This window comes from Melospiza georgiana, chromosome 6 (genome assembly GCF_028018845.1).
Source record: "Melospiza georgiana isolate bMelGeo1 chromosome 6, bMelGeo1.pri, whole genome shotgun sequence".
Taxonomy (NCBI): Eukaryota; Metazoa; Chordata; class Aves; order Passeriformes; family Passerellidae; genus Melospiza; species Melospiza georgiana.
The window spans coordinates 58,180,178-58,205,778 of NC_080435.1; the positions used below are offsets into that span (position 1 = coordinate 58,180,178).

At 43.6% G+C, this 25,601-nt stretch overlaps 1 protein-coding gene across 2 annotated transcripts in view; it reads right to left on the minus strand.

Moving 5' to 3' along the window:
* Positions 1-22,872, minus strand: part of SYT16 (synaptotagmin 16) — a 109,660-nt gene extending 86,788 nt beyond the window's left edge. For both annotated transcript variants that reach the window (XM_058026520.1, XM_058026518.1), the window contains exon 1: positions 22,759-22,872. The gene's annotated coding sequence lies outside the window, so the exon portion shown is untranslated. The remainder of the gene's footprint in view (positions 1-22,758) is intronic.
* Between the last annotated feature and the right edge of the window lie 2,729 nt (positions 22,873-25,601).

Genomic DNA, 25,601 nt, shown 5'->3' on the forward strand with positions numbered 1-25,601 from the left:
TGTTGGAGCCCAGGACATCCCTCTGGCTGCCCTGGAGGACTCGAGACCCTGACAGGAGGCTCAGAGACCTTGGCATGGAGTCAAAGACACCTGTGCCTTTGATTTTAGCCAAGGGAAACAATTACCAACTTTGTGTGAAGATTTACAAGCCACAAGAGTTTGAGTAGACTGATAGTGAATTTATCACAGGGTGAAAAAGTAGAATTTTGGGGTTTTTAGAATGGGGGTTCAGGAGGCAAGATGGAGGAATCTGGGTGTGTTGTCCTGTCCTTCTTCTCCTTCTTCTTGTCCTCCATCTTCTGCTGGGATGGTGACACTTCTGGATTGGTTTAGAGTAGAGACAGACTGTCTAACATAGGTGATGGGTGTTGGAAAATTACTGTAAATAAAGTACACGTAGTTTTTAGTATAAAAAGCTAACAGCACCCCAAGGGCAGGGACTGTGCCACAAACCAGCCTGCTGGACAGATCTCAGCAGGTCAGAGAGGGAATGTCATAGATAAGAGAAAATTAACAACCTTGAGAACCGGAACCGACGCATCTCAACTTCTTCTTCGGTCTCAGGGCTGGGAAAAAAGAGACTTTCCAACACCTTGGGGTCATCTCAACACCAGAGACCTCATCACCAGCTCAGCCCTGCCCCACTGGCTGGTACTTGCCCTGATGGGCATGGAAACCACAGAAGCCTTGGTCCATCTTCACCGATCCTCTGTGGGTCTCTTCCATCTCATGTCATTCTATGATTCAAACCAGTCCAAGAATAGCCATTGAATGTGGGGGAAGGGAAGCTGGAAAACATCTGATTATTTTTTGAATGAAAAACACTCAGCTTGGAGGGAAAGTCTTCATGCCAGCCTAGATTCCTTTGACCTTTATGGCACGAGTAGGGAAACGCAGCCAAGTAGGGAAAAAAGAGATGGGGAGGGGAATGGGGATGGAAGGAAAAAGGTGAGAAGGTAAACTACAAAAGGAAAAGCAATTGGCAATGTATCACCCCTCAACTGGGTGACAACAGTTCAGCTTCCAGCTTTTAAAAGAGAATTTCTCCCAGAAAAATGACAGTATATTTTATTTATCCTTTTCTTTGATGCTGCCAAGCTTGGCTGCCAGCAAAATAAGTTTTGAATAAAAATGTTTTGACCAGCTTTGCCTGAAACACTCAATTAGTGGTGAAGGGCAGAGCAGGAATTGGTGGGGGAAGGAAAAGAGGCCAGCATCTGGGCAGCAAACAAAGCCAGGCTGGCAGAGAAGCTGGCAGCACTCAGGCCACCAGGCACCTGACAAATCTGTGTCCAAGATAAAAAAATCACTCAAGTAACAGCTCAGATACAGCAGCAGGTCAGTCACTTGTCAATCCTCAGATTCACCCTCTTCCTTTCTCTAGTTCTCTCTTTTATTATGTAGTGCGTATTTCAGGCATCTCTAGCTCGATGCTCCGTTTGCTAGCTGCCTGACAGGTCTCAAAAAAGCACATCCAGAGCAGCTCTGTTTAATCTTGTATGAGGAAGGTGTATCACTTAAGTAACTTTTTCCACCCCTCCTTTTCTGCAGGAAAAAGGGGAGAAGTTGGAAAGAAGAATGACAGAAATGTTTCAACCTAAACGGGAGCAATTTGCATGCAAATGAGGTTTTTCAGGTGCCGCAAAAGATGTGGGTGCCCTGACAATCTGAAGGGAGGGAATAAAAGGAAGGGTGAATTTGACACAAACACTGTCAAGTGATGAACCTGAAACTTTTCGTTTCCTCACTGGGGCAAAGTGTCTTGGAGAGAGAGTTTCTTCCTACCACCCACGTATTTATTTTCATTCTCATTGGCACTACCGTTGTAAGGAGAAAAATCTATTTCTTCTCGTGTTTGTGCACCTTCTCAAAGATCTTTACATGCAAGAGCTACAAACACAACATAAGAGCCGGGACAACTGGAGGTAAACCCAGGTGGGAAGTGGTTTAGTTGCAGAACTTGATGAGAAAATGAGTTTATACAATCCATAAACTAGCACCAGAGTGCAGAGGAAGAGAGAATCTTGTCATGTCCTAAACAGCAGCCAGGCATTATCAGCAATAAATCCCAAAACTGTGGGGGCTAGCAGGGGCACAAGAGGGCTGCTGAAGCTGCTGAACACAGAGGAGCTGCAGGACAGACAGCCACCAGCACTTTAGCTCAGCCAGCTCCTCCCAAGGAGTTTCTTCCCCAACATTTGTTGTCCATACAGAAAAATCTTTATGCCCCAGAGCTGGCACTCCTTGCTCTAAGTGTGGTTATTTGTACTGCTCAGAGAGAAGCCCTTCAGAGACTGACTCCCATGGACATTTATATTCTCCTGACAGCACTGAAGTAATCTTTTGGGGAACATGAAGGCACCAAGCCCTGTGGCAAGGGATACTACAGCACCCCACATTTGGGACCCCACATTTGCTGCACAGCAGCAATGCAGCCACACCATCAGAGAGTGGCTTAGCTTGGAAGGGAACTTAGGGATCATCTTGTTCAACCCCCCCTGCCATGGGCAAGGAATCTTTCACTAGACCAGCTTACTCACAGTCCCACTCAGCTGGTCTTGAACATTTCCAGGGATGGGGAGTTCACCACTGCTCTGGGAAACCTGAGTCAGTGCCTCACCACACTCAGAGTAAAGCTTTCCTAATTACATCTATTCTCAACCTACCCTCCTGCTCTTAAAATCCATTCCTCCTTGTCATGTCACCCACATCTTTAGGAAAATTCCCTCCCCAGCTCTCTTGGAGCCCCTTTGGGTACTGGAAAGGTCCCAAAGGTCTCCCTGGAGCCTTCTCTACTCCAAACTGAACAGCTCCAACTCTCTCAGCCTGTCTTAATGCGCTCCAGCCCTGTGATCAAATCTGTGGCTTCCTCTGAGCTTATTCCAACAGGTCAGCACATTTCTTGTGTTGGGATCATTCAAACCAGGTCTGCCATACACAGGCAGACAACATTTTCACTGAAGCTTCCACATCACATTTAACAGTTTTAACTTATACCTGAAAACACACAGAGAGCAACAGAAGAAAACTCTCCAGCTTTGCCTTCCCATGGATTCTGCACAACAGACCTGCTGCACCAGGAGATCAGCAATCAGGTTAAAAAACATGCCACAGCTGCCCTTCACTAAAACAGACACACATCTGGTCTTGGAAAACTTTTACTGAGCACATGTTTTGCAAGTGCTCATTTTTCCAGGCTCTACTTCCATGTTCCCGGTATTTTCTAACGCAATTTACCATCACTGCTCTCACAAAGGAATTACACCCTTTCTAAAATAATACCAGGGCTATGTGACAGATCAAAAACCAGCAAAATGCATCAGAGCAATTAGTGGTTCTGCTGCCTTTATGGCTCTGATTGGAATTCTGGTCTCCAGCGAGGAAATAGGGAGGCTCTGCATGCGGGCTCCATCTGCCGGCACGCCGCTCTCCCGGCCCTGCTCGGAACATAGTAAACTGAAACAAAAACCTACACAGCCATCAATTACATCTTCTTCCCTCAGCCTATGAATTTCAATAAATACACCATCTGTTCATCTTCTGTGTGGGAGTTCAGTCATCTTCTTGGCAGCAATATTATTCTAGAGCAATTACCTGTGTCTTTATCACCTATCATTGTGCTTCATCATCTTTTCATCATGTGTAAAAACCAACCACTTTATTACTACAATTTCTGTAGGCAGCCCGGTCCTGTTAGTTACCATGGAGATGATCTGTCAAAAGAAGTCTACATTTAAAGAAGTAAAAGCTGTGAAAAGGAGGAGGAGAGAAGCACAAAGAGCCTGAAATGAACTTGTTTCTCTAAGTCAGAGTTTAAGCACAAAAGGCGCATCTCAGGCTGCAAGGCTGAGATGCCACTAACAACCTAGTTAGGGATCCATCAACCTGCCAATAAAGAGGATGAGTCAATGGCTCACAAGCATTACAATATGCCCAGAGGTCGGAGACTTGGCTTTAATCCCTCAGCCCAGCCCCATGACCCGCTCTTAGCAAGGCTCATTTCTTATTAAGATAAATCAAAAGATAAAGCCGGGGAGGGAGGACAGGCTGGGACAGGCAGGCGGCAGTGGCAATTTCCCCCTCCCCACTGGCAGCCACAGCACCACAGTGACTCTTACATCAGCTGCACTACACTTTTTACCCATTCCTGAAATCTCCTGGAATTAATCTCTTCCTTCCCCAACTTCACTCTGGTTTTGCCCCACTTTCTCTCACCCCTTCCACGGATTCCTGCTTAGCTCTGCTCTTTTGTTCCTTCCCTCACAGGCTGCACATTGCTCTCCTCTTTCCATAAACCATACACACACTTGCAGCTGTTCCACCTCTCTCTTTCCAGATTCCCACATATTTTTTAAAAGCAGCTGTCAGTGCCAACTATTTACAGATGCTTGCTCCCTCGCCCACCCACATACCCTCCCTGCCTTCACTTCACGAAATCCTGCTCTTCCCTTTGAATTTTTTTCATCTCCTCCAGCCTTCCAACTCCCATCCTTCCAAGCTGTAATTGCTCTCGTGTTACTGCAGGAAAAATATTAGCAAAGTACAAAGGACTTGCTGATGCTCTGTGTTTGCAGGATGCGTCATTAGCAGCCTTGAGCTGAGACACGCCGGGCTGCAAAACTGCTTTGGCTCAATTCACCCTCCTATCCCTGGAAGAAATAAGCAATCTCAGAGCTATCCAATTTGTTTAATATCAAGTACACATGCAGTGAGTTTTAATGGTGGGGATTGTCATTCTGAATTGCAAGGGAACAAAAAGTGACCACCTCTATTCGCTGTGCTCACAGCTACCTCCTGTAATTGAATTTCCACGGTCTTGCAAATCACAGAAAGACAGTTAGGGAGGGAGATAACGTTTTCCAGAAGTTGTCCAGACTTAAAAGCACTTTAATTTCTGCCTGCCCACCTCAAAACTCAAGTTTCCTAAGTTCTAAGTGCCCATACCTCCCATGGATTTCTGCCTGCAGAAAGCTTTCTATGTTAGGTAGCTGAGTCCAAAGAGCCTCAAATTAGGGTGCTGTAAAATAGGAGGGGGGATTAGAACAAAACATTAATCAGGAAAAGAGAGTGATGAAAATTTAAAAAAAATCAAAAACAAAAACAAACCAAAACAAAACACATCTAAAGCTGTATAAGGAATGTGTTTCCAGAGTTCAAAGCAGAAATCTCATGGACAAAACCAAAAATATCAAATCTGAAAAAAATCAGTGTGTGGTGAGAAAATATGAACTAAGCATTTAAAAAAACCACATTCTGATCCCATGTCTAATTTCCCTTGAAAATTTATTACGAAGCAAAAGTTCTTCCCAGCTGCCCCCTTAGCAGAAATGCTGCTGAAGAGAGACTGAAACCACAGACAGATCAGACACTGCAACAGCTTCAGTTGCTGAGGAAATGGCACCCACACACTCCTCTTTATCTTTAAAGATGTGGGCCTTGTGCTTCCTCTCTCTCTCCAGATACCTTTTGCAGGCAGGTTGAGCTATCAGCTCCCATATGGTGCTTTACCTTCTGCAAGACAGGTCCAGGGAAAGTCACATTCCTGCTCTTTAGCTGTGCTGCTGCACAGATTGGATGGAGATGGAGAAGTGCCCAGGCTACAAAGTGGTTTCCAGCATCCTGGGCCAACTCGGGCCGTCGCTTGGTAGGCAAGCTGTAGAAACTTCTGCTTCTGCTAACCTCATTTCCTCCAGCCAAGCCTCGCAGACAGGCTCAGTGGATGCTGCACAGCATCTCTGTGCCCTTGCAGAGCAGATGCCCTCCACCAGCAGCATCTGCGCTGCCTCTGCCCTTGGCAGGAGCTGGCAGAGAGCCGGGACAGGCGCTGGCTCCGCTTTTCCCTCTGTTTCCCCACAGGTCTGCAGGGACAGCAGGAGCTGTGCCCACAGAGAATGCTGCCTGCCCTGCTGTGCTGCTCCTGGGGGTGCTCTGCCTGGGGCAGTGGTACCCCAGAGCACCCCACACAGCCACCATGGGGCACTGTTGGGAATCTTGCTGACTAGGGACTGGAAAAGTACAAGGTCGTGGCTAATTCCAAGTCCTGCACCTGCGAGATAGCGTGTCCTTGGGCCTAGCTGGGTATGATAACAAGTGGACAGAGAGACGTGGGAAATAGAGAATGTAGGCCCAAAGGAATGAGGAAGAGTTGATGATATAGTTTAACCAATAGATTGCTTGGCTTACAGGATATTCATAAGCTTATTACTTGTTGTATAAGTGTCTGATGCTCTCTTCAACAAACAGAACTTGCTGTTGACTCATATTGAGTGTCCGAGTCTCCCCTCACCGACAAATGGCTCATCCCCGACAAAGGCCTCATTCTGCAACAGGGCACTGAGGGCAAGGTCCTCATCTGCCACTCCCGTTCTCCCAAACCCTCAGCAGCCTTGCAAAAATTGCTGTTTCTGCTTTGCTTGAGCAGAAAAGTCTGCTCACTGACTGTCCCCAGCCAGGGCTGTGTGCTTGCACACTGATTTTCCCTCTCTGGGGCTCATACAAGGGCATGCAGGAGGGGACAAAGTAAAGCAATGTGGGGATTGTGGTCCCAGCCTGGCCACCCACGGCTTGTGAAAGACACGTGGACTGAGCAGCAGAGGATGACAGACAGGCAAGAATAAAAACAGAGATAAAGAAGAATTTCTTCCACTCTTTCCATTAAATCAAATACACATGAGCCAACCCATTGCACACCTGACTCATTAAAATGGCCAAGATACCCACCAGGAATGGGCCTTGCAGTTCCCTTGACAGGGCAGGAAAGGAGGAACCAGTATGACCCCTCTGACTGCCCTGCAGAGAGCCAAAAGCACATTCCCCAGGGACACCAGGAGCTGCTGCTGCTGCAGTGACAGCCCAGGTCACTGCTCAGACCAGGCAGGAATTGCTCTGCTGGCTGGGGTGGCACAACTCAGGGTGGGGGGCTTGCCAAGGGGATCACTGGGATGTACAGCAGCCCCAACAACACCAGCAGGCCCCGCACCTTCCCAGAGCAGCCAGCTACAGCCTGGAGCACTGCAGAGCCCTCAGCACTGCTCCTGACCTGGGTCTGTGCCTGGACAGGGGGCAGAAGTTATTTGCTCACCCCTCAGCAGCAGCAGAACACATCTACAACCTCCCTCAGAGCCAGTGTTGTTTTGCGGAGAGAGCCAAAAACTCCACAACTCTGTGCAAGTTGTAAAGCCGGTACGTTTATTATCACAGCACCAGACACATGCCGAGATTTCTCTCCTTAAAAGGCATGTGTACCTCTGGGAACTTCAGGTCCCTTTTTATCCCCCTGTCAGATACATATGCATACAATTTCACAATAGGTTAATACATATTCATTTTTACGAATTTACGAATTTCGCATGGCATTTGCTGCTAGTTCTTCTTTATCAGAAAGAATTCCTAGGTCAGGTTGACTTGCTCTTACAGCAGTCTCTGTCTCTCTCTATCACCCTCTGTCTCCCCCCATTTATCTCTGTCCTTCACTGAAGCAACTTCACTGAGCCTAGGTTCTGCAGTCTGGCTAAATAGCTACGGTTTCTAACCACAGACTCAACTCAAAAATGTACATTTCACCTAAATCAAGATGGATTTCTACCCTGGAAAATTTCCACTTTGCCTCATTGTGACCCTCCAGCTGCATGCACATCTAGCATGGCAGCAGACAGAACATGAACTTTGTCTGCCTTCAGGTGACACCTGCAGCCCACACCACTGCCATGTCCTGTAGGATCAGCCCTGGGCATGGGAATTAACACGTGGGCTCAGCAGATATTCATGGTCTGGGCTGGTGTTCGGCAATCCCAGGGTAAAACAAGCAGTGGCTGCACAAAGGGATGGGATGTGGCGTGCCTGATGCTCATCCAGCACAAGGTCACTGTTGCTTGATTTTTTTGCATTGGGCCGCTTAAGCTGTGCTTTGAACTGTCATAAATTTATTGCACCCAGTGATCCAGCATCACTCAGTTCCAAACCAAAAAGTAGCAGGAGCAGTGGGAAAGGCACAGGAAGAGGCTACACACCAATGCTGATGGCAGGGACAGAAACCAGGACCTAATTTGCCACTCTGAAGGATTAGCTTAATGAAGAGGCGCCATTAACACCTTTCACTTTTCCCTTTAACGTTGTATAAAGCCAAAGACAAAGCAGTGCCTACTTCTGTGATCAAAGCTGTGTTAATTATTTCAATTCACAGCATGTTTCTACCCTCAGTTCAGCAACAGCCTTGACTTGTTCCTTAAAAACTTTAACAATTCCTGGCCTCACCCTGGGGCAGTGCTGGGCAGAGTGTGCAGTCAGCACTACCCACAGCAGCCTTGCCTGGCAGAGCAGCAGAGCTGGGCTGGACCTGATTCAAAGGCTGAGGAGATGGAGAGACACAAACCATCAATTCTGCCAACAGCCAGGTGGAGAAACAGGAGTTCCCACAGAGATTTGGGGGTAAAAAGGTCAGAAGATCTCAGGTTATCACATCCCCTGTTGTTCTCGTGTCACTTTGGGAGTGCGCACGCTTTTTAAATTTTCCGTACACATTGCTGATTTATTGGCTGTTCCACGGGGTTTTGCAGCTTTTTCATTAAACAGCAATTAGAGCAGGCAGCCAAAGTCAAGTCAGACCTGTGCACTGAAGAGGCAGAAAGTCCTGAGCAAACAGTTTTTCCTTCCTCATTTTAGGCTTGAGGAAGAAAGTGACACTGGATCTAGCTGATGCTTCACCTCGTGTCTGCAGGTAGCTGCATGCAATCTTAGTGAAAATTCTTGAAAATATCATTGTCAATTCCCTTCATGTGGCTTCCTGCCCTTGTTACATACAGATATTTCAAGAACAGAGTGAAGCTCTGTGCTGACTTTTGCTGATATTGATGCACAGGGCCAGCAGAGCCCCTCAGGGACACCTTGCTTTGTACCCCTCACAGAAATGCAAGCACACAGCATCTGAATTTCAGCTAAACACACCAGCAATCCATTTGCACACTTCTCCTGCACCAGGTAGATCTGGAATCCTTCAGCCATAATTTGTCATTTTTTTCCTACTTATTTAAAGCCCAAACTCAAGTTGAGGTTCCCAGACAAGAGGCTGCAAGTCCTTGGGAAGCTCAGGGGAATTATCCTCTCCAGGGAACAGCTCATCGCACAGGTTGCTGCCAGCATGGAAAGACAGTTAGGATTCTCCTGACTAATGCAAAAGTACCAAAGCAGCATATAAATACTTCCATCAAAAACCACTGCTGTGTCTTTTTTTCTAGACTGGGAGGAATCAAAGTACTGTGACTGCATCTCATGTCTGGTAGCTTAATGGGGGTAAAAAAGGGGACAATTTAAAGGCCCAGTAGAAAAAAAAAAAAAAAGAAACAAGAAAAAAACCCAAAAAAAACCCCAAACCCAAACAAAACAAACAAAAAAGCCTGTAGAAAACATGTGACACAAGGAGATTCAAAGAAAGGGGAAATAAAAAATCACTATGGATAGAATGCAGATTATCTGATCTCTGTGCTTAAATTGCAGCAAGAAAATCTGTCAGCAGTTTGTTAGATACAATTCATTTGGATGTGGGGCAAAGGGATGGATCTGTGGTCCTGCCCAGCTTTATTTTCTGTGATTATCTGTGTTCCTCAGCACTCATAATTCAGTACAAATTCCCGGTGCTTAGTACAAAGCCGGCTAAAACAGGACTTTTTCCCATTTTGCTCAAGCTATAGAGTTTCCTCATGAAAATAACAATGTCTCCACTTAGCCTGGGGTCCTAAACATCCAAACAAATAAGAGTAAAATATAACCACAACTAAACAACAAAAAAGAGAGCAATTCTACAAAAAGAAAGTCAGTATTAAAACCCATTAGGCAGAGGAACACAGCATCTATCAAATTTATTGCTTGGTTCCAGGACTTGGGAAGAGTCTCTTCATTTCCTGTACCTCTGGAGTATTTACTATGTCCCCTATGAGCTAAGTCTCCCAGAGTCATTTTAATGTCATGTTCTAAGCACTTCAGTGTTGTAAATCATCGATTTTTATCTTCTCCTCCCAATCAATGCAAAGATATTTATGCTGAACACATAAAAGCACTTGACACTATAGAGAAACCAATTACACCCTGCGAGACGTTTGCTTCTGGTCGTTGACATCATGGAATTATCCATTACACTTTGCACATGCCTGCCATTTACAGGAAAGCAGTGTGACCTTGCCTGCCTGCAGTTTGCATCCCTGCATCCTGGTGGAGCAGCATGGCAGGAGCTGGAAGCAGAGGTGTGTTGCCCTGATTTTTGAAGATTTTCTAAGCCTTCTGATGTTTACATTCTTGTGGCAAACTTTCTCAAACTCTTTCTGTAAATAACTTATTTTTTTGCATTCCTTTATGGAGGAGGAGAAATTTGATGGACTGTTGGTTTGTCCAGTGTCATTGGAGAGGTGGCACTTTTGGAAAACTATAAATGTTGGAGTCAGAAAATGAACTTCCCTTTTCTTCACCTTGAGAGCAGTGGTGTGTGCGCTCGTGTTGTTTCGTGTCCTATAGTGACAGAGGAGCTCATCCCTGAACTGCAAGCTTGAAAGTTGGGTGAAATCACAAAATTCCACCAGTTCTCATGCCAGCCCTGCTGCTGTGCTCCTACCAGGCACTGCTTGCTGCCAGATGTGCTGACCAGACTGTCACTGTCATATTTTCTGAAAAATCCCTTCGCCAGGATTTAGTCTCCTGGAAAGCCTCAGAGAACAATGAAAGCAATAATTATCTCATTTTCTTCTCCTGTGTTTTGCTGCTTTGGAATGCAGTTTGGAGATTGTTTATCCAACAGGTGGTTGTTTGATTGGTTCCATGTGAATTGTTTTTACTTAATGACCAATCACCATCAGCTGTGTTGGACTCTGGAGAGAGAGTCACAAGATTCATTAGTATCTTGTTAAGCCTTCTGTAAGTATCCTAGTCTTCTCTAGTCTTTAGTACAGTTTAGTATAGCATAATACAATATACTATACTATAATATACTATACTATAATATACTATACTATACTATAATATACTATTATATTATATTATATTATATTATATTATATTATATTATATTATATTATATTATATTATATTATATTATATTATATTATATTATATTATATTATATTATATTATATTATATTCCAAAATAATAAATTTACCTTCCAAGAACATGGAGTCAGATTCATTCCCTCCTACCACAGGGGACCGCAGAAATTACCACACCAGACAGATTTATTCTAGCTGCAGTCACCCTTCCCTCCACAACCTCACGGACAGGCTGGAAAACTTCATCATCACTCTGTGTTTGCCAGTGCTTCAAGGATGGCTCCCACATCCCCCTTCTGCCGACTGCCAGGCAGGTCCTTCTGTCTGTTCCCCATCCCACACACCAGGCTGGCAATGACTGCATCAAACTGCAGGGCAGGCAGGCACTGAAGCACCTGCAGATTGTCTAGACCACCCCAGCATCCCCTGTGGCTCCCATACTCCATGGCACTGGCAGACAGGTTCAGGGATGAGCCAGGAGCCAGCCCTTCCCTCTTGGCAAAGCTGCAAGAGACTTGTCAAGCCTCAGAGGGATTTGCATTCCTGACGCCCACCAGCGCCTGTCTTGCACTTTCCAAGGTAGCAGCAGCAATTCACACCATCCCAGCAGAGCCCTGGCAGGTCTGTGCTCCCTGGAAAAGGAGCCAGCACCGAGGGGTGTCCCAGCAGGTGCTGCTGTCCCATCCTCAGCATCAGATTCTCTCCCTGCCCATCCCATGTCCCCTGCTCAGCAATGGGAAGGAGCTTTTATTCCTGCCACGCTGTGGTGACAGTGACGTGTCCTGCTGCCACAGAGCTCAGTGCTTGCTTTCTCATAAGTTAGACAGAAAAGTGTTTCTCTCAGCACTGAAACAGCCTGCATTAGCTGAGGAATAAGTGTGCTGAGCAGGACCATGCAGGAGTGCTGCGCTTCCCCCAGCAATGATAACTTTGCTGTGCTTGCCCCAGCACTGCTGCCAACTTTGCCTTCCCACCTCAGATGCTTGCTCAGCTTTTCTCTGAAGCTGGCACAAGCCTGTAGCTCCAGCAGGTGAGGAGCAAGCCCTCACAATTTGCTCAAGTGAGCTGAAATTGGTTTTAAAACCTTGGTAAGAGCTTGAGTTCTGCAGCTTTTCAATAGCTATGCACAAATTGGCTAACAATCTCTTGTTACAAGGTCTTTTAAGACTAAACTATCCAATTAAGAGCTGACACCTAGATTATTTTCCCTTTTAACCCAATAACTGATCCCTGGAAGCCTGCAATTGGGACTTTTCTGTCCAATTATAAAACATCACCCAAACCCATGAAGAAGGAGGAAGAAGAAAGTAAAGAAGGACAACCTGCCTCCACCCTGAAACCTCCATCTTGCAGAAAGTAATGCCAGTGAAGCTGGGGAGCTGTGATGGTTACATCAGACCCAGCCTGCAAGCCATGAGCACAGCTTTAATGAGAGCACATAAAGAGAGGGAATATTAAACTCCAGATCCTTCTCTCTCCCTGCAAGTGCAAGAATTACAAAAGCAGTGACACCAGCAGAAGCTTTAGGGCCCAGAGTCATCATGTTTGCTTTTCTACATTCCCCAGTGACCCAGCTGAGTGAGGCAGAATTATCCCTCATTAGTAGAACAATTAACTTTCTGTGTGCCCAGGCACTGCTTATACTGAATCTATTTTGAGTTTCTGGACTTTTCCTTAGAGAGTGTTGAGGGCTTTACCTCTTGTTGTTAAAACAGGCAGAATTCAGCCAAGTTCTCTGCAGATCGCCCCCATTAACAGGAGGCCAAATCACTGAGGGGGAAAAGGGCAATAAAAAGCACCACCGTGTTTAAAAGCCAACAACCATATTTTGACTCTCAGATTTTAGGAAGAACAAAATCCCTCTCCCCTATTATTTATCCACTTCTGAACACCTGGAGCATCAGGCAGGCAAAGGGATTGTGTGAGAACACCAAGCAGAAAAGATGTCCCTTATCTAAAAGGAGCTGCACACAAAAGAAATGCTAATGACAAGAACTTGCAGCACATCAATTCAATGGCATTAAGCCCTTTGGCTATCTCCCTTCTCCGAAAAATCAAAGCAGTCTTAAATAATAACAGTATGAAATTAAGCTGATTTCTTGCTCTTTAATCTAAATGAAGACAGCACACATGGCTCAGTTTTAAACCATAGAGGAAATAACAAGCTCCATTCAGAAGGAGGCTGTAGACAGGAATTTGGCATCATTCTGTTAATCTGCTTTACAGTCATACCTTATTTAATTAGGAAACACATAGGGAAATTAATTGGTACAAACAAAAATTAGCAGCAGTCTCTACTACAGTAATAGCTGTGCAGCATTCATCAGGCAGCAGACAGTGTGATTCACAAAGTGTTGCCAACAGGTCTCCTACTTGAAAATTCTACATTTTGGTGTCTGAAAACCAGGGTGGTCTGACAGGCAGCTCGTTCAATTCACCTGGACAAACACCACCAGCAGCAGCTCTTCCAAAAACCATAGAGAAGGTGGACAGGTACTGCTGGAAAAGAGAATTAAGTCGCAGTAGAACTGTGGCATTTGTAGGTCTCATGTACCTTCTCTTTAAAGGCAGAATTAGAAAATAAAGAGATAGAAGGGAGAGAGGAAACAGTGCTTTCTTTTTTTTTTTTTTTTTTTTAATGGATTCTTCTGGAAGTATGTATAAGCAATTTTCCTTCCCTCCGGTTCAAATGAGAGCATCTTATTTTTCACCTCAGTTATGTAAAGTCCTCTCTGTTATCCACAGCCCCTCCTTCCCTCTCATCATCTCTCATTTGCACAGATGAACAAGATGTTCTGTGCTTAGAAAACAAACAAATAGGTATTTCAGAGGCATCAGTTACCTAATGCTGAGCCCACATACAAATCCTTTGCATCCACCCAGAGGAACTGCTTGGGGCAATCTCCTCTGTCACTGTGATATTTTCTGAAAAATCCCTTTGCCAGGATTTCTTCTCCTGGGAAGCTCCAGCTTCTCCCTGTTTTGCTGCTTTGGAATCGGATTTGGAGACAGTTTATTCAGCATGTGAATTATTTTAATTTAATGACCAACCATGGTCCAGCTGTGTCGAGGCTCTGAGGAGTCACGGGGTTTTTGTTATTCACTCTTGTTAAGCCTTCTGATGTCTCCTTTCTCTTTCTTTAGTATAATTGTAGTACAGTATAATATAGAATAATATAATATAATATAGAATAATATGATATAGAATAATATGATATAGAATAATATGATATGATATGATATGATATGATATGATATGATATAATATAATATAATATAATATAATATAATATAATATAATATAATATAATATAATATAATATAATATAATATAATATAACATATCACCCTTCTGAGAACATGGAGTCAAATTCCCATCTCTCACCTCATCCTGGGGACCCTCACAAACACCACACTCCTCTCTCCTGCTGTGAAAGGCAGTGAGTTTAACTTGGAAGGAGCATTGCTACCTGAAATTTGATAGAAATCCCTCCTGTGCTGTCTTACAGAGGCATGCTGGTGGCACAGTCCTGGCTCAAACATTCTCTGCAGGATTTCAGCCCTGATTCCTCCATCCCCAGCCTTGAAAGACCCCATGGACATGAGCAGCACAACCACACAGTCTGGAGACATGAACCCTCTCACAGAGCAAAAATCCATGCCAGAAGATCATTAAATAACCATCCAGCCATATATAAGCTGTGTATGGGGTAGTAAGGAGCTCCTGAGCCCTTCTGACAGCAGGATCAGGCTCCAGGCTGTGTCTGCACACCCTGAGGACAGACTGACACCCCCAGTCACCGCCCTGCCACTCTGGATGCTGCCCTGCAATGTTATCAGCAGGCAGGTGTGTGTGTGTGTGGGGGGGGGGGGGCACATCTGAGCTCCCACCTGAAGGGAATTCAAAACACTCCAGCACAAGGAAATGTTGCTTCAAGCTGTGTTCTGCTGACACAATGATTTATTGATTTATCTCTCTACAAGGGAAACAGGAGCACATCCAGTCAGAGGATGTGTTGCATTATAAGGCTGTGCTGGAGAAGGGGAAAGACAATGTGAAAACAAATAGTTCTGGTGTGAAGTCTGCTAGGTGCACAGGAGGGATGAGCTTTGGTTTGTTTGTTTCCTTAAATTCTACACAAATAACACCTTTTTTTTTGTTTTTTTGGGTTTTTTGGTTTTTTTTAAGAGATTAAAACCTTTTCAAAATTAGTACTGCCAGTCTAATGTTCAAAGCTCCTCTAAAAAGAGGACTGAGTCTTCTTGGTGCAAAAAATTTTCATCAATCAAAACTCCCTGTGAAATAACAAAAATTACTGCTTAATTCTACCTTCTTTTTATCTGTTTAAAGCAATTATCCTGCAGAGTAAGATTCCTGTGAACAAATCCGGGAGGCTCTCTCATCACAGGGATGCTGCACTGCCCTCTAGAGCCTCTCTCACTTTCTCATTCCAACATCGAGGCAAAAATTCTTGCAAAATCGGCTCTAAAGACACCACAGAGGGGAGTGCTGTCTACCAGATACGAGGCACGGCCAATAATTAAGACAAGAATTCAAGTTCAAACTCTTCAGGTGGTTTTGTCAGTGTATTTTGGACAATATTTCACCTGCCCCTGCAGATGAAATATTCAAGTTCCTCTATTTAGGAAGGCGCATCTATGAAATAAGGTATGGCCTTTTAGGAAGGATTTTCAATATCAAATAAAAATTTGATAATAAATAAAAAAATAGAAATGAAGAGTCTAAGAAAGAGAAAAACAAATATTGTATTTTTAATGACTCGCTCCTTTCCCCAAAGCCACAACTCCTCCTGTAACTCAGATCTCAGGATGAACAATCTACCCGGTCCTTTCAGGATGGAAAATTGCTGTATTCAGACCTGCTGCATCCAAATTCAGTGCAGTGCTAGAGAAAGATGGATCTTGCTCCTATGAGTGCTTAGCTTTGATTTAAAATTAGTTTTAGTTCCTTTCTCTCAGATTCATAATTAAAGATCCTCCAACACAGCTCACTACCATACCTACATACCTTCAAGCAGCTGAATGTAATAATTTTTTCCATTCATAATCTAGCAAGGAGAGGATAAAGCACACCTTAACCCTGACATATCAAATGTCTCTGTCAATATCACATCCTAACAGCCACATGGACACCTTTGCATCACCCTTGTGACAGGAGGTGGGCTGGTACCTCATCCTTCTCCTCTGGCATTGGTACAGCATCTTGTACACATCATTCCAGACCTGCTGCTTCACACCCACATGCTGTCCCCACAGGGGATGTCTGACTTGATGTCCTGAAAGACACAATTTTGCCCACAAAAAGGTATTGGTTTCTCTGGGTCTGGATTGAAGGCACTCCAGATGTTGTTCCTGTTCAGACTCAGGTGTTTATTATTTCTTTTCAGCCTCACAACCATGAGTTCTGCAGCTTTTCATTAGCACAAAATGGCTAATAATCTCTTGTTACAAGGTCTTTAAAGGCTAAACTAGCCAATTAAGAAAGGACACCTCCATTATTTTCCCTTTTAACCCAATAACTGATCCCTGGAAGCCCACATTGCAGATTTTCTGTCCAATTACAAAACATCACCCAAACCCCTGAAGAAGAAGGAAAAGAAGGTAAAGAAGAACAACCTGCCTCCACCCTAAAACCTCCATCTTGCTTCATATTTATTTCTATATTCTAAAATCCCAAACTCTAAGTTTTCCACCCTGTGATATTACACACTTCTAACCAACTACACACCCATAATCCCAGTGATATCAATCAATTTTGGAAACCTGTTCCATGACCTCAGGTCAAATGCAGTGTTCTCTTGTGGGTCTGTGCCTTTAAGCACAGGAAGTTTAAAATTCTCAGCATCCAGGAGTCCAACAAAAAGGGGATGAAACAAGGACAGGACCTGTTTGGTTTGGTTTGGTCACTGCCCACATCAAACTGCACAATTGCTATGGGAGAGGATTCATTTCAAACACTTTACAGGACATGTCTGAAGGGACACAGACACACCAAGTGCCCTTCAAAGGGCACAGAGATGTGGCTGAGCCGCCCTCCTGCTGACCTCTGCAGCAGCACTGAGATCAGGGCTGGAGAAGGGGGGCTCTGCTTCATGGGAAAAGGGAGCAGGAATAAGGACCACTGGGGAAAAGGCAAAAAAAGAGAGGAGAATGGCTGCCCAGTTGCTAAAAGACATTCTGGGAATTACAAAACCAGGACTGCTGGGATGCTCTCAAGGAGGTTTGAGTTTATATTCAGACTTACACAGCCACAGGAAATGAAGAGTCTCTAGAAGATGGTCCTGGACAGCACCCAGACCAAGTGTTGAATTACAGTAGGAACATCAAGGACTGCATTTTGTGCATGCCATTTCTAGTCACAGAGGAAAGGAGCACAGGACACAGCTCTTAAGAGTTTTTCTGGCTACATGCCAGTGTCTGGAAGAGGACTCAGGTCTCAGAGAGGCATCACAATCCCTTAGTCTCCACCAAGCATCATTAAATAGTCGAGAAGTCAGAGATTTCAGGTTGTTCTCTTAAGTTTACCTGTTTTGCTGAGCTCCACATCACCCCTGCTGTACCCTGTCCCACCAAGCTTGATCTTGCACACAAATTACAGCACATTAAACTCACTCCATGGTCTAACTAAAGCACCTTGAGTGGCACTGAGCCTGCTCAGGAGATCTTCTATCTCCTTTTCTATTAAAGTCAGAAAAGATCACCTGTCTGCTAGAACACACACTCTCCTGGATGTCACAAACATGGCTCTGAAATCTTTAACTCACCAAGGCTCTGTGTAACCAAATCCCTGCTCCCTCTCATGACACAGGGACTTCCCAAAGGCAAACTTACTCTACAGCTCCTCTCCCTGTCCCTCTCCTGCAGGCTGGGAGCACCCTTGGCTGTCCCAGTTTGGGTCTGAGCTTGGCTCCTCTCAGCTGGAAACTGGAAGGAATTTACTCTTGCTCCTCACTCTGAGGAACCAGATGTGAATGGAAAAATGTGTCCTCACATTTTAAATGCTTCCCAGCCCTCCTGAAAGTTTTACATTCCTCTGGCTTATCCATCCTCACCTGCACTCCCTTCCCTGCTGCTCTGTCCTCAGAGATGAGCTGCAGTCTCTCTATCCAAGGCAAAGTTGGAAAGCTTTTAAGTTGGCCAAATGTACATCACACTGAGTCACACTCAATTAACCTAATCAAGAATTTCTCTCATCAAAACATACGTTTCTGGGCTGGCAGTTTCTGACTCAACCACAATTCATTCAATCTTAAGGAAAAATCATTAGAAAAACCATCTGTTCTCCTTAAATAGAGGAGCTATTTTTGTGTTCATAATGAGCCCAAGTAATTATAAAACAAGTGGAGTGGGTTTCAAAAAGAAAAATAAAAAGAGAGGCTAAGACAGCTGCTACCTTGTGATTGTCATGGTGCTAACACATTTCCAGCCATGTGGAGCTCAGGCCTTACACTCCTCACCTTGTTATGCAACATGCGCCCCATTGTCATCCCATTAGCACAGTAAAAGCTGCAGGGAGGCACTGGGGGCAGAGTGCAGAAGAGTGAGATTTGGTGAATGAATATTTACATACTAGAACTGAACAGCAGCAGAATCCCAAAGTTAAAGTTCTCAGAGGAAATGGTGACAAGGTCCCACGCAGCTGCTATTTTTATGTGCCAAATTCAAGACTTCATTCCTCAAAATCATCAGTCAGTTGACACCTAATCCTAGGGGATCTGACATTTTTTGCATTAAAATTCCCTGGGCACCCACCTGCTCACAGAAACCATGACAGCATGAACCAAAACAGCAGAACTCTTTCATACCTAATCCTCCCATAACCCAGAGCACAGAAACTTCTGCCTACGTTTCCTGCTGAGATCATCCATTACTAAAGAGATGAACCATGTGAGATCATGTGGGCAGCACTTTTCCTTTTCAGCATGGCTACAAGGTGGGCCAGTGGGGCACTCACATTCTCTGGAAAAATCCCTTCACCCAGGATTTTTCTCCTGGGAAGCTGAGAAGCCTCAGAGAAAAGAAAAACAATTCTTCTCTCATTTGCTTCTCCTGTGTTGTGCTCATGTGGAATGTGTTTGGAGATTGTTTACCCACAGGTGATTTTTTCAGTGGATTTTGGTGTGAATTGTTTTGACTCTTTGGCCGATCATGGCCAAGCTGTGTCAGGACTCTGGAAAGAGTCACAAGTTTTCATTATTAGCTTTTTAGCATTGTGTAAGTGTCCTTTCTGTATTCTTTAGTATAGTCAGTATAATATTCTTTAATATAATACAGTATTATAAAGTAATAAATTAGCCTTCTGAGAACATGGAGTCAGATGCATCATTCCTGCCCTTGTTGGTACATTTCCCAGCAAATACAATGGGCCAGCCCTGAGGGGAAGTCCTGGCTTTGCCCAGAAGGATCTGAACCCCACCATGCTCACTGCCCTGGCCTGTGAGACCCTCCTGAAGAATTCTCTCTCAGTACACCCTGCTGGAGCTGCTTCCTTTCAAATGTTCAGTGGACCAAAGAGAAAGGCCAGAGGAGCACAAGCCCATTGTGAACTCCATTGTGAGGGAACCTCCTGGCCCAAGGCAACCTTGACTTTCTGCTCATGCTCCAGGGGTTGCTGCTGCCAAGCACAGAGAACGTGGGCAGTAGCTCAGGAGTCTGGAACTCCTCTTTGCAGCCCAAGAAAGGGGCAAATTCCCCCTCTGTGCTGCTCTGCCTCTCACATTGACTGACTTAGAGCAATCCACACAGGCTGCAGGGCTTCCCAATGTGGTGGTGTTTGCAGGGATCCCAGAACGAGGGAAGAGATGAGAATCTTGACTCCATGTTTCAGAAGGTTGATTTATTATTTTATTATATATATAATATTAAAAGAAAATTATATATTAAAGCTATACTAAAAGAATAGAAGAAAGTATTTCCTTCTAGCAAGGAATAGAAAGGAATGAATAACAAAAGCTCATGACTCCCGGAGAGCCCAAGCCAGCTGGCTGTGATTGGCCATTAATTAGAAACAACCAACATGGACCAATCACAGATGCACCTGTTGCATTCCACAGGAGCAGATAATTATTGTTTTTCTTTTCCTCTGAGTCTTCTCTGCTTCTGAGGAGAAAAATTCTGGCAAAGGCATTTTTCAGAAAATATCATGAGGACATCCCATGGAGACACCTGGCAGGTTACTGGGTCTGTGGGACTGCTCTGTTTCAGGTCTGACAGAAGCTCCTGGACATTGCTGCAGCGTCAGGGGAGGAAACCTTCCCTCAGGGTCCCCAGCTCTTGGGTGAATAAGCCAAGAACACCTCCCAGTTTTCCATCACCCTGGAGGGAGATAGGGGAAGTGAAGAGGGTAAAGAACTGAACCAAAAAAGCAAGGAAGCAATGGGAAGGCAAATGAGGAGAAGAGAAACTCTGGGGATCCGTCCTTGTGCCTTCAGCAGACAAATAAATGACTGCACACTCTGTGTAGTTATTGCTGTGGAAGCACTGAAAACAAATGCTCCCACTACAATCAATCCTTCCCCCTTGAGATTTCCTGTTGGGAATCCTTAAATCCCTTCCTTTTCCTCTAAAGGAGGACCTGAAGCTCTGTTCCCAGAGTTGTAGCACATTTAATTTATTTGCTGCTTTTCTTGACTCTGTAACATTTGGACCCAAGTCAGCACAAAAGAGAAGGTCAGCTTTGTTTTACATTTCTGTTTCTAGGTACTGGTTTTGCAGGAGAAATATCTGGAAACCAGAGGTGAGCAGAGTAAAGGTCAGTCATGGTATATGCTTTTTGAGACTTAAAACTAGTGACTTTTCAGCATTAGCTTACAGGGTTGGGAGCAAGTGGCAACACTGTCACCTTGACATCTTCACAGAGCCTGAAGGATGTAATTCTTGATAGGACAAGGATGTAGTTCTTGGTAGAACAAGGAGTAGTGGCTTCAAACTGAAAGAGAGTAGGTTTTGATTAGACATTAAGAAGAAATTCTTAGCTCTGAAGGTGCTGAGGCCCTGGCACAGGTTGTTCAGAGAAGCTGTGCCTGCCCCATCCATGGAAATGTTCCAGGCCAGGTTGGATGGGGCTTGGAACAGCCTGGGATAGTGGAAGGGGATGGCAGGGGAGTTGGAAAAAGCTGATCTTTAAGGTCCCTTCCAACTCAAACCATTCTGTGACTCAGACACACCTAAACCAATTTTCAGAGTGGCAAGGAACAGCACATCCATCCTCTGCCCCACCTGACCTTCCCCAGTGATAAGGAGGAAATCATGGGCAGCACCAGAGCAGGACACACTGAGCTGTGCCAGCACCGACAGGGTGCTTTGAGGGCTCCTCCTGCAGGGACAACATTCCATTTGTCTTTACTAAATTACAGTAAATGTACTAAATCTGTCTTTACAAAATTTTGTCATTTTGGACAGATCAGGTCATGTGGCCTGGGTTGCTGGGTAATGAGAAAGGTGAGGTTAAAGGTGAGCCCCAGTATTTGGGCTAAATTGAGAATATCATCAGATACAGTCAAGACTCTTTAACTGCATGGTGGGATGTCATGGACATATTTTATGAAAAATCGTTTCGTTAGGATTTTTCCTCCTGAGAAGCTGAGAGGCCTCAGAAATGAAATGTAAACAATGATTATCTGCTGCTGTGGAATGCAACAGGTGCACCTGTGATTGGTCTCATGTGGTTGTTTTTAATTAATGGCCAATCACAGTCCAGCTGTTTCGGACTCTCTGGTCAGACACAAGATTTTATTATCATTCCATTCTTTTCTATTCCTTGCTAGCCTTCTGATGAAATCCTTCCTTCTATTCTTTTAGTACAGTTTTAATAGATAATTCTCTTTTAATATAATATATATCATAAAATAATAAATCAGCTTTCTGAAACGTGGAGTCAAGATTCTCATCTCTTCCCTCATCCCGGGACCCCTGTGAGCAGCACCACATTGGGATCACTATTTTCCACCCATGAAGTGTCCCTTACATATGTATAAATGTGTAATTAATGCACAGTTATGTGCACATCCCATGGTTCAGCCCATGACAACATTGGCATGTGGCTCCTGGAGCCAGGCAGGAAAACCACTCTGATACACAGCAGGAGCAGCACAGACAGAAAAACCTGCAGGCTGTCGGATCCCTCACTCTGAACTGCCCCAAAAACACAGCAGAACTTCCAATGCAAATCATGGCAACAGAAATACTCCCTCATTTGTTTACAGGCTGTCTTCCGACTTCAGCATGAAATGAATTCTGCTTCCACTGAAAAGTCTGTGGTGCAACAATCATATAAAATCCAAGTAAGGCTGGGGAAACAATTAGTAATATTATACTGAAATGCAGGGAGCAAACCAAGTCATTCAAACTGCAGGACAGAACCCAAAGCACTGCTGCACAATGCTGTGAGCATTTGTACATCTCACCTCTTACAGCTTCAGTAAAAACTCAGCAAGCATTCTCTCTGAAGTGCAGCAACAGAACCTCTTGGGTTAATTTTTCAGCAGGGCTCCCAGCACGTTTGTATCCCCCACATGATGGTCAATGAATTTAATTACAGTGTTGATGCTATAGAAATTCTTAAGTCATTTTTTCACCCAGAAAATCAAATAATTTGTAATTCTATCATGATTCATGGAGCATGCACATAATTTAAACACTTTAAAGGCAAGTATCACAACTTCACCAACTAAAATCTACACCTCCATCGAGCAATAATAGGTATTTTACCTAAATGTGTAGCTCTGAAGTAAATCATGAGGCAAAAATATCAGCTGCTATAACAAATAACCTTCTAATCCTTGTGGCAATGAATAAAAACCGCCTTCTTTCCTTCTATCTGCTCCTCTGGAGAGAAACCCTGAAGATTTCAAGTGCTGCAAAACAAGAAAGAGGACAAAACCCACCCACACATGAAGCATTTTGTGTGATTTCTATGGTGATTGTGTTGTTCTTCAGGGTTGACTCAAAGTTTTTAAGCACAAAGCATAACCAAGGCTCGTTATGCAAAATGGGTTTCAGACAACAAACCTTCTCAAGTATTTTCAACAGAAGTTATTGATGGAAAATGTTGGTTCCAAAGAGCCACTGGGAAACAAGAGACAAGAAATACCCACTCTAGAACAGTGCTTCACGCCCCCCTGCCATTGTCTGATAAATACATAACAAATCCTTTTCTGCAGACAACAGCCTCAAGAAGCCAATAATGCCTTTAAACAGTGGCCCAAATGTTTATCTTGAGATCAAACTCACATCACCAGCAGGAATCAGCATTGTGTAGATGCCTCCTCTCTGCAGAGTCCCTCTCCCCACACTGGTAGAAATAATGCTCGGAAAAGGAGAAAGTATCACACCAAAGAGCAATAAATTCTTATAGAAAGCTCTCTTCTTTCAATTGCAGTGAGACACCAAAAGGGCCTGAGTAGACCTTTGTTAAAATTACTGGGCTTTTGTTCAGCCACCAAACATTTTTGTTCTAACAGAGCAAGCAGGTTGTCAGGATAATGTGATAGGAAACATTTGGGAGATTTTTTTAAATTTATGTACATTATCTGAATATGCTCCCTAAACACTTCTGAGATGTAAACCACGTTTTGATTTTACACATTTTTGTAAGAAGTGTTAAATGTTTGAAAACTCTTGTTTTGACCCCAGAAAAGTAGTTCTGGCATCTGAAGACCTGCATTTTTTTTCTATAATAATAATAATCTTAAAAACATACCTGCCAGCTGTAGGAGTAAGCACTATCTGCAAGTTCCCAGATGTTTTCAAACCCTATCAAAGCCAAAGAAGGCTAATTAGGACTGACTCTCCACTCCTTGAAGACACCCAGTGTCTTGTGCATTTGAGTCACATAAAATAATAGTAGTAGTAGTTGTAGAGTAGTAGTAGTAGTAGTAGTAGTAGTAGTAGTAGTAGTAGTAGTAATAATAATAATAATAATAATAATAATAATAATAATAATAATAATAATAATATAATGTGTATAATTATAATTATATTATTATATAAAACAGATAATATATTTCTATATTATTATATATAGTATATTATATACTATATATTATTATATAATTATTTTGTTTAATATTAATAATATTATTAATAATAATATTAAGAATAAAAATTCAGAATTAAAATGTATTTTATATTTTATTCTGATATATTTATAATTCTATATTTATTACAATTATTGTTACTTATATTATATTATATTATATTATATTATATTATATTATATTATATTATATTATATTATAGTAAAATAATAATAATGATAATAATAATAATAAATTACAGAGCACTATAGAAACAGCACAGGCAAACAGGGAGCAGAAGCAAAACCCCCACAGTCTCAAAGTCAGCATCAGAGCAAGGTTTGTTCCAGTGAATGCATCCCTGCCCAGGGCAGAGGAGTTGTAATTAAATGATCTTTAAGGCCCTTTCCAACCCAAACCACTCCAGAACTCTGTGGCAGAATCCCAGCACAAGTCTCAGCTTTGCAAGGGACAGAGAGAGACACAAAAGGGGCTTGTGGAACAGAGGGGTCAGAGTGGTATGAGGTGCCCTAAGAAAGAAAATAAACCAGCCCCATCCTGCCCCATCCCATCCCATATACACCTTTACTTATGTATGTAGTCTAATTTACAAAAAAAAAATCACGCATCTTTTCTGAGCTGTTCCTATACTAACAGCCTTGTCTTCTTCCTTACTATAGATATGCTCAAAAATCATCAATTATTATTTTTTCTATCAACTCAACTTTACCTACAAACCAACTATCAAACCCCTCAATTTAACTGACTGTTTACCCACCCATTGTTCAACCCTCCAACACAAAGCCAATCTATCTGAGATATAAAAAGGAAAGTATCCAAGAAGTTCATTCCAGAGAGCACAAATAACTTAGCACCCCTGATTGATTAAAACACCCCTGATTGATTAAGACATGCCTAATTGGAGTTGATTACAACCACTGTTACAGGCTGGGTGGATTTGTATCTGATTGATTACCATGTTTTCCTCTGATTGGGAATTCATCTCCCAAAACTACACAAAGAACACTCTGTGCAAAGTCTAAATAAGAACCAATCACACCAATCTGTAGAGGCAGTGGCTTGCCAGCTCTTAAACTCAGCCCTTGCTGAATAATTGATCAAACTTTCTGTGAGCCATCAACAGCAGATCACACAAAGGGGACACAAACACAAAATCCCCTTAGTGACTACTCAACCCCATCAGTCATCACATCAACCTACCTAAGGCACATCTGAGGCTGCTTTTTCAAAACAAAGCTGCCTGATGGTTTTAGAATGTCCCCTGGTAATTATGGCTGCCCCTCTTTGTTTAAGAGATGTCTCTACAGCTGAGCAGCTCCATGGAAGGACGTACCCAGATGGGAATCACTTGTTCCCCAGGTGCACAGGAAGAGAAAGAGCACTCCAAGAAGGCAAATAAACATCCAGGCTCTGCAGATGGCTCCCTGAGGAGGGGCTGGCATCATTACTTGGAGCAAAGGCAAAGCTCAGAGCTGCACTTCCCAAAGCCTGACACAGCTGGAAGAGCTCTGGCTG